Consider the following 16,214-nt stretch of genomic DNA (forward strand, 5'->3'; position numbering starts at 1 on the left):
TACGGATGTATATAGACATGCTTTAGAGTGTAGATTCACTCATTTTGTTCCGTATTTAGTCCCCTAATGAATTCTTTTTAAAGACTTATATTTAGGAACGGAGGAAGTATTTTTTACTTTGCCTTTTCTTTTTTGTTTCTTTGTTTTTCATCGATTTTCATTGGTTCCCTTTTTTGGTCAACACATATTAATTTCTTTTCAATATCTTTCAAATACATCAGATTTTTTTTCTAAATTCATGATTACCATTTTTTGAAAACTTATATTCTTTTATCTCTAATTTCTTCTACACAAATTGTATATTTTTTGGGTATATATATACTACTCCTCCGTAAACTAATATAAGAGCATTTAGAACACTACTTTAGTAATCTAAACGCTCTTATATTAGTTTACAGATGGAGTACTTTTTTTAATATGTTTAGTTTTTTCATACAAGATTAACAATTTTTTTTATATTTTTGATACATTTTCAGATGCTTGATTCACATTTTTATTAAATAAGATTAATATTTTTAATACATGATCAACACTTTTTCCTATACACATTTAACATTTTTGTTTACATATATAACATTTTCAGATGCTTGATTAACAATTTTTAAGACAATATTAAAAGTTTTTTTAATACAAGGTCAACATTTTTTTCTATATACAGTAAACATTTTAAAATGTCTGATTCACATTTTCAAATACTAGATTAATATTTTTGAGTACATGGTCAACATTTATTCTATACACATTTAACACTTCCAAATGTTTGGTTAATATTTTTCAAATACAAGAATAACATCTCTTTAACACTACATGGTCAACATCTTTTAATACATGAACAACATTTTTTTAAGTGTATACATTTTTTTGAATACGTGGTAAACATTGATTTAATACATGATCAATATTTTTTCTTTACACATTTATCATTTTTCAAATGTTTGATTAACATTTCTTAAATACAAGATTAACATTTTTTCAAAAGCTTCGTTATATATTTTTTAATACATGATCAACTTTTTTCATACACATTTACATTTTCTCTTCAGGCATTAAACATTTAAATGCTTCGTTGACAAAAGAACTGAAATGTTTTTACGTAATGTGTTTTTGTAATATATTTATTTATAATATATTGGAATTATGACAAAACTATAAAAAGAAAGCAAAAAAACGAAAACCATGAAGAAAAACGAGGTTGTGTCCTCCCCAGTGTCTGAGGTGAGTTAGAAGGGAGGTATAGCCGCGCCCCAAACTATACAACGCTGTAGGTGGCGAGCAAGTCTGTGGTAGGATTTCACAGCCCATCAGCATATGTGGCATTAGCTTCAGTCAGACGAGATCACGAGCGCTATTTTTCGCATTAAGCGAGACGGACGGGACCTCCTATTTGCCGCGTTACGCGACAGAATGTCGAGGCTGCAGACAGAGCAACCCCGACAGGGCCGGCCCAGGCCGGTTGCGAGCGTTGTAAAAAATTAGCAGACAACACGAATACATTAGAACTAGTCACATCGATAGATCAGATTATTTACCTTCTTTTAATCATTTTTGGAAATTTCAGAATGTTTTTAAATAAACTTCCAAATGTTTTTGGAAAACACACATTGTTTAAAAAAAGGTGTGTTTTAATAAACTTCCAAACGTTCTTGGCAACGATTTTTAGGAATGAGAACTATTTTGCAAATTCATGAACATTAAAAAAAAATGAACATCGTGTGTGCAACGAGGCAGCGTGTGAGCCTGTGTACGCTGTGTAGACGCTGTGGTTGTTTCATTCGGAAGAAAGTGTCGATCTTGTCAGGGTTGGCATCGATCCCACCTTCGTAAAAGAGGAAACCGAGTAACTTGCCCGCGGGTACCCCGAAGGTGTACTTTGCCGAGTTGAGCTTAATTCCAAAGCAGCGCAGGTTCATGAAGGTTTCGGCGAGGCCAGTCAGGAGGTCAGAACCTTGCCTAAAATTGACCACGATGTCATCCATATATGGCTCCACGTTGTGACTAATCTGTTGTAAACATTTCTGGATCAAGCGCTGAAAAATAGTTTCGGTGTTTTTAAGCGCTGAAAAGTAGTTTCGGCGTTTTTGGATCAGGAGGTCGAAGGGTGTGTAGTGGTGTGTTTTTGCCAGATCTCGCGGGATTCGGTCGGTGCTGGTCTTTAATGGATCCGTCTTGAATCTAGTGTTTGATGAATTAGTTTAGATCTAGTCTTCGATCTTGTTGTCTACAAGCTTGATACTTCGTTTATGACTCGCTTGTCCATGTTTGCTTCTCTAGCACGCCGTTCATGTGGGAGCTGAGGACAACTTCTGACGGCCTTACGACAAGATTTGCCCGACTCCAGCTAGACATGGGTGATAATTAATGACAGCACACCTTCAACCCGTTCCAATGGTTGTAGGCAGTACTAGGTTGTTCATGATCCTAGTTGTATTCCATATGCTGAACATTGGTGGCCGTTAGATCTTCCATAAACACTTTTCTTTCGGGACATGGGCTGGCTGTCCTAAAGGGCAGCTATTCCCGTAGCTTTTTTGGCCCATCGTGGTTAACTGAGCTGATATTTAGTTTCTAGCCCATTTCTTCTACCGATTCGTCGTTGCAAATCTCTCCGCCTCGACTCCTCCTATCCCTGACATGTTCCTCTTTCTATGCGCCTGCAGGGTTAGCGCCCGGACTGCCGCTGGGGAAGGAGACCACGCGCGCGCTTGACCGCCGGTGGGGCTTGCGCCCGGGCCGGGATAGTTGCTGCGGCGGGTGAAGGAGACACTTGAGGATCTAGAGTTCTGGACAACCTCCAACGCAATCCGATACTTCGGCTTCTCCTTGGTCAGGGAACTAGCGAAGGGTGCTTGTGCGCAGGCTTCGCCGACGGGGCCGAAGGCCGGCGGCTCCCGCCTGCTTCGACGCTGGCGGCGCTAACCAAGCCGGCTTGGGGCCCGGCGACGCTAACAAAGATTGTTTGTGTCATTGTACAGTGAATAAACCGGAGCCACTACCACCTTGGACAGAGGCGAGGAGGGCTTGAGGTTTGTGCCAGCGACGGGGCTTGGCTTGGAGGGACGCGGCTAAGGTGTGGAGATGCATCCTGTTGTCCAGCCATCGCCATTTTGCATCACCGAACATGCAAGGAAGATCATATGGGCGAGAGGAAGGCGTTGCAACCATTCAGATCCGCGGCGAACCATCCAGTCCCTACCTCAAGCTGTATGTTACCCAGCCGCTACCGCCAAAAAAGTACAGGACAACATATACCCCATCTATGGACGCAGCGGTCAGCAGCCACTGTTGGATAGAGGAGCTATACTTGTTGCGTCAAGATTGTGTGAGCATAGGTGAACGAGGAATCTGTGTGCCGAGCTGTCGTATGTGATGTACCATGGAAATCATATATTTTTCTCTTTTCATTCTCCCTCTGTTATTTAAATACCTTTTTCTTTTCGTTTTTTTTTTGCAATTGATCCTGACGCCAATTACCATCTTTACAGAGGTTGGTACAAAATCATAGTATATTTAGGTTATCAAAAGTGCAGTTTGTTAATGAGCAGCTACTAGCAGAGGTTACGAAATCATGTTCATATATTATGCCTTTTTGTGTGTTAGCAGCAGCTGCAGCACATCACAATGATTTTTATGTTTCTCCCCATGTTTGTATTGTGTAGGTTTGATTTGGTTGTGGTAGCAAATGAGAGGAAGGAGATCAAGATCACCTCCGTCTTGCCCAACCTCTTCGTGGCAACCCCAAGGCAAACCAGGAGTGGATTGCCAAGGGAGGCTACACCATCCTACTCCAGCTGGATCCGAAGGATGGTACACCATCGTTCACCAACGTCACCGTCGTGACTCGTGAGGTTCGTCGTCTATTTGTCGGTCGTCGTGTGTCTGTTTGCCGGTTGCCCACGACAACTGTGGAGTCGGCTCATTTTGGCGATTTCTTATTGTTGGCAGGTTCATCCAGCACAACGGAGTTTGTGGAGCAGGTGATGACCATCGAGTCTGACATAGTGCCGCTTGAGGATACTACTGTCGTCGAGAGCAATGAAATCTTGCATTGATATCTGTAAGCGGAGTATATATTATAACCTTCAAAATAATGTGCACCTGTTGAGAGATCTCTGATTATGCAATATATCCTCTCTCCTCCTTTGGATGTTGATGTCAATTCCCCATCTCCAAGGTAACCAGACAATCATTTTCATACAAATTTACAAGCTTTGTTTCTCTCAAGTCATGCACTCACCCCCGTACAATATTTCATCGAGTCTGTGAATTTTCTCCTGAACTAATAGAACCAGTTGCAGGTCAAAATGTTCTGATATGTGGAAATGGAAATATTTATGGAGGAAATTTACTTTTACACATTCTATAGATTATCTTTATCCAAATCATGTGGTCTTTTTTCAATTATGAGTTGCAGTAGTATAACATGAAGATTATAAATTAGGTTAGATAGTTTTTGCTCTCTAATTCACAAGTACGTGAGTATAGACTTAGTATCTAATTTTTACCATGTGATGGCACATACACCGTGCAGCGAATATGATTGAACCTTATAAGCTGGCCTCAAGAACACAAAGATATGTTCATTTTATTTTTCCTCAACCTCATAAATACTTGTTTTGTTTATTACAGTTCCAAAGTATGCAAAAGAAAGCAAAGAAAGCAATGTTTGCTACAGATTCCTGTATTTGTCTTTCTTAGAGATAAAACCACATAATCTAGCTGGGGTCTAAATTTATGACATTATTTTTTAGTTGTCGAACAAGGTTTCACAACAGTGGTAGCGATAGTTCAAACTTCAAACTTGCAATAGTTCTGTGTCAAATGAAATAAATACAAGAAACGAGCATGCCAATCAAGGGTAGACTGTTAATGCTCAACTTTTTCAGTAGTGTTGCAGTAAACCTGATTATTGCCAGTTCAATAGATGTTATGTTTTCAACGAGGATTCAAGTTTCCTCTTCTATGTATGTAGATACTCATGAAATAAAATTTGATTGAATCTTTGGTGAAATGTATTTCTGTACTAATGCATAACTAAGTAATGATATCTAGCTTGAGCAGCTCAAGTACGGCGCACTGGATACGTGCTAGGTGTACTGACATCTTACACATAATTTACATTTATTTCTGTTATCATTTTTGTTGTAATACTCTCTGTCTTTTATCTTATACATAACGTTACTTGCTATATCAGCTACTTGTCTTGACCGGGAAGTTCTTTTTTTACTGTATGCAATATAGGTGGTTGCTGATTGGTGGACATTTCAATTTACGCCTTACATAATTCATGCAAGTGAGCGACACCATTTTTCATGTTGGTTTTGTTTTGGTAAGATTTTTCATGTATAAAACGGAATTGCCCGTCTACCACTTTCTTACATATAGCTTTCAGCCTGGTTGCTCTTTAACAAAAAGCCAGCGATTTTTTTTGAAAAATATGAGTACCACATATACGCGTTGCTGCTCCTATGATAGTACTTAGTATATTGTTATTTGATATTGCAACTAATTTAATCCTTGTTAGGACTCTTGTTCCTATGAATGTGATGCCCCCCTTAAGCAATGGCTAAGTGCATTAGGCTGACATAATTCTTCTTTGTTTCTGAACGTTTGGCCCTTTGGTAGAAGCATGTGAAGATTTTTTTTATGCACCGTGTATACAATTTATTTATTATTGTCTATTGTATTTACTTATTAGTTCTATTTTACAATCTAAATTGTTGTGTATGTTGTTACACCATGACAATTTGTATATGTAACCTTGCTTTTACAGAGTATATATGAGATTCCTTGGATTACCGAGTAATGTATTATTATGTTTAGGCAAATTCAATATATTTCATGTGATCATATATTTATCAAAATTAATACCACTTCATTCTATAAATAGACGGGTGCGGCAACGCGCGCCATCAGTGATCTAGTAGTCGCAACAATTAGGACCCGTCCAATATTTGTAAGAGAATGAATTGATTGAACCATCTATTTCATCCATGGTAATTTAAATAAATATATTTACAAAGAATAAATAAATCTATTTCATTGATGGTACACACGATTATATAAACGGCAACTGACACTACAAAGGTTATAACATCTGATCATGGGGGCTTAGGTTTCTCGAACGGTTGACATAGGCAAACCAACGGTAGTTTACACAAGGGAGGATTATTCCTAATTATACTCCCTCCGTAAACTAATATAAAAGCATTTAGATCACTACTTTTTTTATCTAAACGCTCTTATATTAGTTTACATAGGGAGTAGAAATTAGTTTAAATCTCCCAGTAGGCTGCTTGGCAAGCACGACGCGAGAAAAAGAGAATATTGTTCCCTTGTTTCGGTTTGCAAGTGAAAACAAAAACAAGAGAGAAGTGCCTTCACAACTTGGGTTGTCAGATCATTTTACGCAACGCTTAGTCCCAACCACTCTAGAGAAAAATGGGCGATTAGGGTGACGGCAGAACGCTGGTGAAGCCACGACCTTCGCTCACTCTGCCGGCTGCTCCGGTTGTGGATGGAGGGGGAGGATCCCATTCCTATTCCATGGTGTTGTGTAGATATCAGGTTTATGTTTTCATTTGGGCCATACATTTTTTTGTCCGGACCATACATTCGGACCTGGTAGTATCACCTGGTAGTATCCAGAGGACGCATCTATGAACGACACGCGTTCGCATCTGGCGGTGTATAATATATTATTTTATCTATGCGTGGTAGGGGGAATGATTCTTTGGGCAGGTCCAATTGATGTGCTTGAAGTCGTTACACATTTGGAGTGAGTTATTTTTCTTAGGCATCATGACGACGTTGGCGAGCCACTCGGAGTGGTACACCTCACGAATGAACTCGGTGGCTAGGAGTCAAGCGATCTCTTCGCCAATCGCCTTGCGCTTCTGTGTGGAGGAACGTCGAAGGTGCTCTTTGACAGGCTTCATCTTCGGATTGACACGGAGTTGATGCTCACCCAGCTCTCTGGGAACAACCGGCATGTCAGATGGCTTCCATGTGAAGATGTTCCAGTTCTCACATAGGAACTGGATAAGCTCGCCTTCCTATTTCTCACCGAGTGTGTTGGAGATATTGGTCGGAGCTGCACTCGGATGTGACAGATGGATGTGAACTTGCTTTGTCTCTGTAGCCGTCTGGAAAGTGGACTCCGCAGTCGGCTTCTTCGACCTGAGCAATTCAGAAGCATCCACTGTCTTCTTGTACTCCTCGAGCTCGGCGACTCTTATCTGCTCGTCAGCGATCTGAGAGACTTTCTGAAGGCATTCTTTCGTGATCTTGACATCTTGAGTTTGAGATATACGTACATGGTCGGCCCATGAAACATGCGTATGCGGGCCTACGCAGGATATAGTGGTATGCACTATGGAAGTCCACCACCTTGAAGGTCAGTCGTTCCTTCCGGTAGTTCTTCTCGTCGCCAATATGACGTTCAAGGCGATCCGACCGAGAGACTACGCGTAATTTCCAGGGATGACCCCGTGAAAGTGCATGTTTCTCTTGCTCAGTCGGGACAACGAGATATCCATCACACCGAGTCTGTCGACATAGATGATGTTGAGCCCGCTGCCTCCATCCATGAAGACTTTGCGTAGTCGGGCTCCATTGACCGCCGGATCCACTACCAGCGCTTGCCGCCCGGGGATCGGTATTTGGGTTGGGTGATCTGACGGAATGAAAGTGACGGGCGTCTTGGCCCAACCAAAATTTTTTTGACAGTCGAAACTGTCATGTTGACCTCTCAGTTTATCACCTTCAGTTGGCTCTTGCTTTCGATATCCACATTTGGCGTTCGGTAGATAGTTAGAGCATGGTTAATAGTATATCCAACTGTTGGCTATATATAGGACAAATTTTATCTACCACCAGTGGTAGTTACCACCACTTGCGTTTTGGATGTTGTATGGAGTATGTATCAAATTGGAGAGTATGTATGCGTAGTATGTAGTATATAATCATGTTTAGGTAGTATATATACTGTTTTTTTGGTAGTATGTATTATATTTTGTGTATGCTCTTTTTTACATACAAATATATATGTATTTCACAAATATAATAAAAACTATGGTTTAACTTGTAATTTTTTCATGTAACTCACTTTAAATTTTTTTGTATATAGTATATGAACATAATTAAAATGATAAATTAGTATATATACTCCGCATGGTAGTATATTGAACATGTGGGATAACTACCCTGGATGATAGGATGTATTTTTCCTATGTATATATATATAAGCATGCGCAAATATCGGCTCAGCTCGGATCTGTAGGGCGAGCGGACAGCCTGGATAAAGTCCTTCGAGGTGCTCGGCCAACGTTATTCCGTCACTTTTAGTCCCTAATACAAGAATGTTAGCTGTAAGGTTCGCTATAAAAATACTGTTTTTTTATCATCTTCTCTTTCTTTTGAAATATTTATTGCACTTGCCCACAGGGACGAAGCCAACATGCAAGCATAGGGGGGGCAAGTTTGTTCATGGAAGAGGCAAAGTTCATATAAAGTAAAAAAAATTAGATACAACAACCATTATTATAGTAAAAAAAAATCAATTTATAGACCCCCTTATCCCCCCTAGAATCGTCCCTGCTTGCCCAGGAATACGTATATAGTAGGGCCCTTGCATGAAAGTCCATTTCCATCATTTTTTCATGTTCGTTTCCTTTTGGTGTTCTTTGTATTATTTTTCACATGATGGACAGGTTGCAGGTTTCTTAAACAAACATTGAATCGTTATTAAAAAAACTTGTCTTTTGCAATCAAACCAATCAGGACCCGTGCAATATTTTTTTAACAGAGTATAAATTTGAAGCTGCTCATACACACGATCATACACTTATCTCTATAAATGCATACACGTACAATCAAAGCAATTAGGACCCGTGCAATATTGATGAGAGAATGAAGTGATCGAATCATCTATTTCATTGATGGTAATTTGAATAAATATATTTAAAATAAATAATGAATCTATTTCATCAATTATACAATATTATATAAACGGGAACCGACACTACGAAGGGCATATCATCTGATCGTGGGGGCTTAGGTTTCTCGGCCGATTGACATAGGCAAACCAATGATAGGTTACACGAGGGAGGATTATTCCTAATTATAGAAATTAGAGCATATTTGGGAAAACGTAAGGCAAACAGAGTAGCTCCACGATATACCGCTCTGCAAAAAAGCTAGAATCTGGAATCTAACTCCTTGTTTTTTGTGAATCACTCTAGGAGGTGCTTCGAAAATTATAGAAGCTGGAGTTGGAAGAAAATTACCCACCACTACCACCAGTAAGTAGATACCCTTTCGTTTCTCCCTTCTCATCCAATCAAATAGATCCTTGCCATCAAATTTTCCATTCGTGAAGCTGGAGCTAAATGGAAGCCAAACATTCTCTTTGAAATGGTTGCAACTCCTGTATGAAATCGCTTCAAAGTGAATTTGGTGAACTGGAACTGATTTTAATGGGGTAGAGTTGTCCCAAACAGTCCCTTAGTTTAAATCTCTTAGAGCATCTCCAACAGCCGCGCTATACTAGCGCCGCGCCGCAAAAAAAGGGACTATAGCGCGCGCGCAACGCGGCCGACAGCTCCAGCGGGCGCGCAAAAAACGCGCGCGCGCTAAAACGAGTTGGGCGCGCTGGCCATAGCCTCATCCCGCGCGGTTAATTTCGGGCGTCCACTTCCGCGCGCGGCAGACTCGAGCGCGCGCGCGAACTCGCCCTTTCCTTCCTCCTTCGCACCCGCGCGCGCCGGCGCCAGCGCCCCGGCCACCATGGACGCGCACACCGGCGCCGCGCTGACCCCGCTGTACAGCCGCGACCCTCCCGTCCCCGCCGCCGCCGCCGCAGACGCCGCCGCCGCCGCCGAAAACCCTAGCGCTGGCGCCGCCGCCGCCACCGGAGCTCCGCCGATCGTCGGCCTCGCGCGCAGCCTCTTCTTACCGCCGCGGATGACCACGCCGACGGGTGGCGTCGCGCCGGCGCCGTCCCGTGCTGCTGCCGCGCCGTCAAAGCTCCCCAATGCGTCGGAGCCGAAGAAAGGAAAAACATCCGCGAAAAAGAAGGCGGCGGACGGCTCCGGCAGCTCGAAGGCGAAGAAGAAGCTTGCAGGGCGGCGGACGGGCGCGGCGTCTACCGAAGCGCCGATGAGCTCACTCTTTGAGCCGGCGGCTGACGCGCACCACGTGTTCGACGAAATGCTCCCAAGGTGAAAAAAATTCCAACTTTTATTTTCTTGTTATTTTTTCAATGCATCATCATATAGATAGCTTATATTTGCATTTGTAGTCTCAACGATGATGCATACATGTCAACAATGGGTGTTGGGTCCAACAATTCGCATTGGTCTCAAACCAATGACATCCATTTGGACGACCATGAGTTTGAGGTGGACGAGGAGGGTGAGGGCATTGTCGAGGCGCCGAAAGGAAGAGCGGGCAATTACACCACCAACGATGACAAATTACTATGCAATACTTGGTTGCAAGTGTCGAGGGATCCATCCATTGGAGGTGATCAAAGTAGAGATGCTTATTGGGGGCGAATGAAAGAATACTTTGATGCTCAGAACGTGAGTGGAATTGACCGCTCCGAGAGATCACTTCGGTCCCGATGGTCGACAATCAACTCGGATTGTCAAAAGTGGGCGGCCGCACAAAAGGCAGTTGACAAGCTTAACCCAAGTGGCACAAACGAGGATGATAGAGTAAGTGGCATCTCATACATGTTCATCATACTTGTTTTTGGTGTCCGAAGTGCTAACTTGTTTTGTTTTTCTTGTAGTACAACATTGCACAAAACTTGTTCAAAGAAGAGACGAGGACAACCAAGAAGGGGAAGATCAAGAAAGGAAAGATCTTTACCTTGCCTCATTGCTATGAAGTGTTGAAGGATGATGAGAAATGGAAGAAGCGTGAAGATTTGGATGATTTGCATTTGAGCAACAAACGCAAGCGCACAATTGAGTTGAATGATGATGAGGAGGAGGATGATGCATCAAGTGATGACGGCAAGAGAAGCCACACACCCAACTCGGTTTCATACTCGAAACCAAAACGACCGGATGGGTGCAAGAAGGACAAAACCGAAAAGAAGAAGAGGAAAGGAGATGATGAGCTCACAAATGCTATGGAAGCTATTGTGAAGGCAAGAAAAGAAGCGAACGAGGTGAGGAAAATGGCAAGGAACCAAGATGCCGCGGCCGAGGAGAGGAGGTTGGCGGCCGAGGAGAAGAGGGTGGCCGCCGAGGAGAGGAAAGTGACATTGGAGGAGAGGAAGGTGGGCATGGAGGAGCGAGCTAAGTTGTTGGAATGGGAAAAGCACTTGTTCTTCTTGGACACATCTTTGTTCAATGATGCGCAAAAGGAATATGTCAACCTTGCCCGTGAAGAAGTCTTGATTCAAAAAAGAGCCATGATCCGCGGTGGCCTTGGCGGCATGGGAGGCATGGGCCTCGGCGCCATGGGAGGCTTGGGTGGCTTTGGCGCCATGGGAGGCATGGGTGCACCTCCGGCCGCCATGGGAGGCATGGGTGGCTTTGGAGCATCCTCCAACGCTATGGGAGGCATGAGTGGCTTTGGAGCACCCTCCAACGCTATGGGAGGCATGGGTGGCATGAGTTTTGCTTCTCTCATGGGAGGCATGGGTGTACCTCCGGTCGTCATGGGAGGCATGGGTGCACCTCCGGCCATGGGTGGAATGTCTTTCGATGTGCCTCACACACATACCCATGAAAATGCCATTGAAGAACTTGCCAAAACCGTCGGAGCTACACGTGATGCGGTGCGTGATGAGGTTAGGGAGGAAGATTCATCTTCGAAGGCGGAAGAATCGTCGGCGGAAGAAGAGGAAGAAGAGGAAGAAGACGAGGAAGATGGTTGATGTGTTTATGTCTTCAACTTTGTTGGATGAACTTGTATTTTGAACTTGGTTTGCATTTTGAACTTGGTTGGATGAACTTGTGGGCATGACTTTTATTCATCAACTTGTTTGTGTTAAAAATTTCACATGTTCATTGCATTTTGATGAATGTTTCAAACTATTTTGTGTCCATATGCCCTATATTTAAAAGCTGCTGGAGCGGCGCGCGCGCTGCATTTTAAAGCTGTCGCTGGAGCCAGCGCTGCGCGACGCGGCAAACCAGGCGACCAGCGCGCGACAAACAGGTTTTTTAGGCGCGGCGCGTAGCGCGGCCGTTGGAGATGCTCTTAGTAGGCTACTTGGCAAGCACCGAGCGAGGAAAAGAGAGTATTGTTCCCTTGTTCCGGTTTGCAAGCGAAAACAAAAACAAGAGATAAGTGCCCTCACAACTAGGGTTGTCGGATCACTTTACGCAACGCTTGGTCCCAATCACTCGAGAGAAAAAAAGACGATTTGGGTAGCAATTGACTCCCTTGCAAAACGCCGGTGAAGCCATGACCTCCGCCCCCTCTCTCCGTGCTCCTGTGGTGGATGGAGGGGGAGGATCCCATTCCTCTTCCATGGTGTTGTGTAGATAGGTTTATGTTTCGTTTGGTTGCGCCGGAGCGAGGAGGACGGCGTCACATCGAATAAATATGCTTCGGCCTTTTCCTCTCCAGGACGACGATCTTTATGACGATGTTAAGAAGCCGGTAGCCTCGTCTTCTTCCCGGCTATTTCAGATGGTGAGACCTATTGTTCTTTGTGTTGTTCATGGCTTCGGTCTCTCGCAACGGTGCCATTGGTCAAGACAAGGTGATGATATAGAAGCCAGTGGTCCGACGACGGCGGTTCCAGCGTTCTCTCCAGACTTCATCGGTGGGAAGCGATGGATGCGGGTCCAGGCCAGCATGGGGATATTCCCCAACCGACATGCCATAATGACAAGTGCCTTGCTGCATGTAGGAGGTCTGTTCATCGGGTTTGAAAGCCGTTTCGGCGATGATGATTATGCCCTGGATCTTTGAGATGTTGGAGGTTGCGTTTCTCTTCTGGTGAGCGCTTCTGCGACGTCAGAGTGTGGAGACGGCTGTTGGTTTCAATATGCGCGGAGATCTCTTGGGAAACCTTTGTAAATTTTATTTACTTGGGATCCTTGATGCATACTTTTCTAGCGATTTTTAGGTGTGTTTATATTGATTGCATTATTTTATCTTTCCCTAATACTCCCTCCGTTTCTAAATATAAATCTTTTTAAAGATTTCGTTAGGAGATTACACACAAAGCAAATTGAGAGAATCTATATTCTAAAATATGCCTATAAACATTTTTATGTAGTCATCTAATAAAACGTCTTAAAAGATTTATAATTAGAAGGAAAACACTTTGGATCAACCGACTGATTTTATCCAAAAATCAGTCGGCTCACTGCTTCCTTACGTGCCCCCCTGCCATCTGTTTCCTCCACACCTTTTCCTCCACACCTTATCCCTTCGAGCGCTCTCTCCTCCATTCATTCTCCTCCTCATCTTCTCCTCTTTTTTCCTTCCATGGCCGGAGCCCCGTCCAAGCCCGGTCCGCCATGGCCTGCACCCTGCTGCTGTTCATGCGCCCGGTGATGCTGTAGTGGAGCTTCACCGATGGTTAATATGGAGCATCACCGGCGGCGTCAAGATCTGCGATGCAACACTCCGAGCTGCAATGGAGCTTCACCGGCGGTGGGCGGCGTCAAGAGCTGCGATGCAGTCCCGAGCTGCAATGAAGCTTCACCAGCGGTCGCAATGGAACTTCACCGGCGACGTCAAGATCTACGATGCAGCGCCCAAAGCTGGAATGAAGCTTCACCGACGGCTGCAATGGAGCTTCACCGGTGACGTCAAGATCTGCGATGCAACGTCCGAGCTACAATGAAGCTCCACTCGCGCTGCAATGGAGCTTCAGCACGACGAGCGGTCGTTGCTCACGTTGACCCGATCGAACGTCTATGTGAAACACATCTAGTGGCTCGGGCAGGCCCGGGCCCACAGTGGTGCCACATGTGCAGCCCGCACAGGGCCCACGATTTTGGGGGCCCCAATATATATATATATATATATATATATATATATATATATATATATATATATATATATATATATATATATATAGTTGTATATAAAGGAAAATCGGCTGGACGTGGGCGTGCGATCGATCTGGGCATGCCAACCGCGCTGTAGGCCGTAGGCTCCTCGAGCGAGCTGGGAAATCGAGCGAGCGACCTGGGCGCCTGCCGCCTGGGCCAGTGGGCGCCCCCACAGAGCCTCGAGCGACCTGGGCCTGTGTTAGCTACAGCCGTACAACGCTACGATAGTATGATCGATCGAGGCACGACGCTGTGATCCAGCGATCGCTCGCCGCCTCGCCCCTGTCGCTCGCCAAAACAGGAGATCGCTCGCCAAAACACGTGATCTCGAAACGTGAGGAACTGGTGCTCGCGGCTCGCCGTCTCGTCCTCGCAGTTCGCCGAGTCGCCATCGCCAAAACGTTTTCCCATCAGCATCAGGCTTCGATAAGAAAATAATATCTCGTCGTCAGGTACTTAGGTGCTCGTCGCCTTCGTCGTTCGCATCATCACTGATCAGTTCATCTGTTCATCAGATCGATCTCGCGATCCGATTCAGGCCGCCGCCGAGACTCGTCGTCTCGTCGGATCGATCACAGTTCATCCGTGCAGGACCCAAAACTAGGTGAGTTAGACACTTCGTCTAAGTGCCATCATGCTACTGTATAACTTCAATTTCATTTTATTCATCTTTTTAATATTGTATTTCAATAATATAGATTTGAGTCATCATGGGGAAACATCAGTCTGGTGCCTATAAGCGCAAGAAAAAAGCAGAAGAACAAAATTTAATTAATAAATCTTATAAAGGCGGCATGGACAAATTTGTTAAAAAAAACCACCGCAAGTGTTATCCGGTAATCAGTCTGTTGATCCTTCTATCCTTGCACTTGCAATTGTTCCTTACAATGATGATAGAGATGGTCAGACAGAGACATATAATATGGAGGTAGAGGAAGATCATATTGATGTTAACTTGAATAGTTCACCTCGTGAGGATGTTGATGATTCTTTTAAGTCTAATATATTTGATCCAAGAAACTGGAATTCTCTTGATTCTAAATAGATTGATATCTTAGCACAAAAGGGTCCAAAAAGAGACAATTCAATTAAGAAAGGTCCTAAAGATAGATATCGTAAAAGGTTTACCGCATTATTCTATACTAGATTTCTATCAAATGGAGAGTGTTGTGATAGAGGCTGGCTTGTCTATTCTAAACAACTTGATAGAGTCTTTTGGTTTGCTTGTAAGTTATTTAGAAAAAGTCATCAGAAAGGTCAATTGGCAAATGAGGGCTGTAATGATTGGTCACATATGACCAATAGACTAAAAGACCATGAGACAAGTGGGGATCATGTTTTGAGTATGACTAATTGGTATGAGTTGCGCAGTAGATTGGAAAAATATCAAACTATTGATAAAACCAGCTCAACGTCAACTTGAGAAAGAGAAGGACCATTGGAGAAAGGTATTATTCAGAATTGTTTGCATTGTGAAATTTCTTGCCAAGCATAATCTAGCATTCCGTGGTACTAATGGCAAGTTGTATGAAGATAGCAATGGTAATTTCTTGGGTTTGGTAGAGATGTTGGCTGAATTTGACCCCATTATTCAGGAGCATGTTCGTCGTATTACAAATGAAGAAACTCATGCTCATTATCTTGATCATAAGATTCAGAATGAATTGCTACACTTGCTTGCTTCTTGTATTAGGTCTGAAATTATCAAGAAAATAAAGAGCGCAAAGTATTTCTCTGTCATACTTGATTGCACCCCTGATGCAAGTCACCAAGAGCAAATGTCTTTAATTATAAGATATGTGGATTCATCTTCAAGTCAAGTTTGCATAGAAGAGTCTTTTCTAGGATTTCTTGATGTAAATGATACAACTGGCCAAGGACTTTTTGAGGTGCTACAGAATGAGCTAAAACTTCTTGATCTTGATATAAATGATGTGCGAGGACAAGGTTATGATAATGGATCAAATATGAAAGGTACGCATCAAGGGGTACAAAGAAAACTTTTGGATGTAAATCCTAGAGCTTTTTATTCTGCTTGTGGTTGTCATAGCCTTAATTTAACACTTTCTGATATGGTCAAGACTTGTGGTAGAGCAAAAGACTTTTTTGGGATCATCCAATGCATCTATACAATTTTTGCAAATTCTACTAAGAAATGACATATTTTGAAAGAAAACATATCAG

The sequence above is a fragment of the Hordeum vulgare genome, chromosome 3H, assembly GCF_904849725.1.
Source record: "Hordeum vulgare subsp. vulgare chromosome 3H, MorexV3_pseudomolecules_assembly, whole genome shotgun sequence".
Taxonomy (NCBI): Eukaryota; Viridiplantae; Streptophyta; class Magnoliopsida; order Poales; family Poaceae; genus Hordeum; species Hordeum vulgare.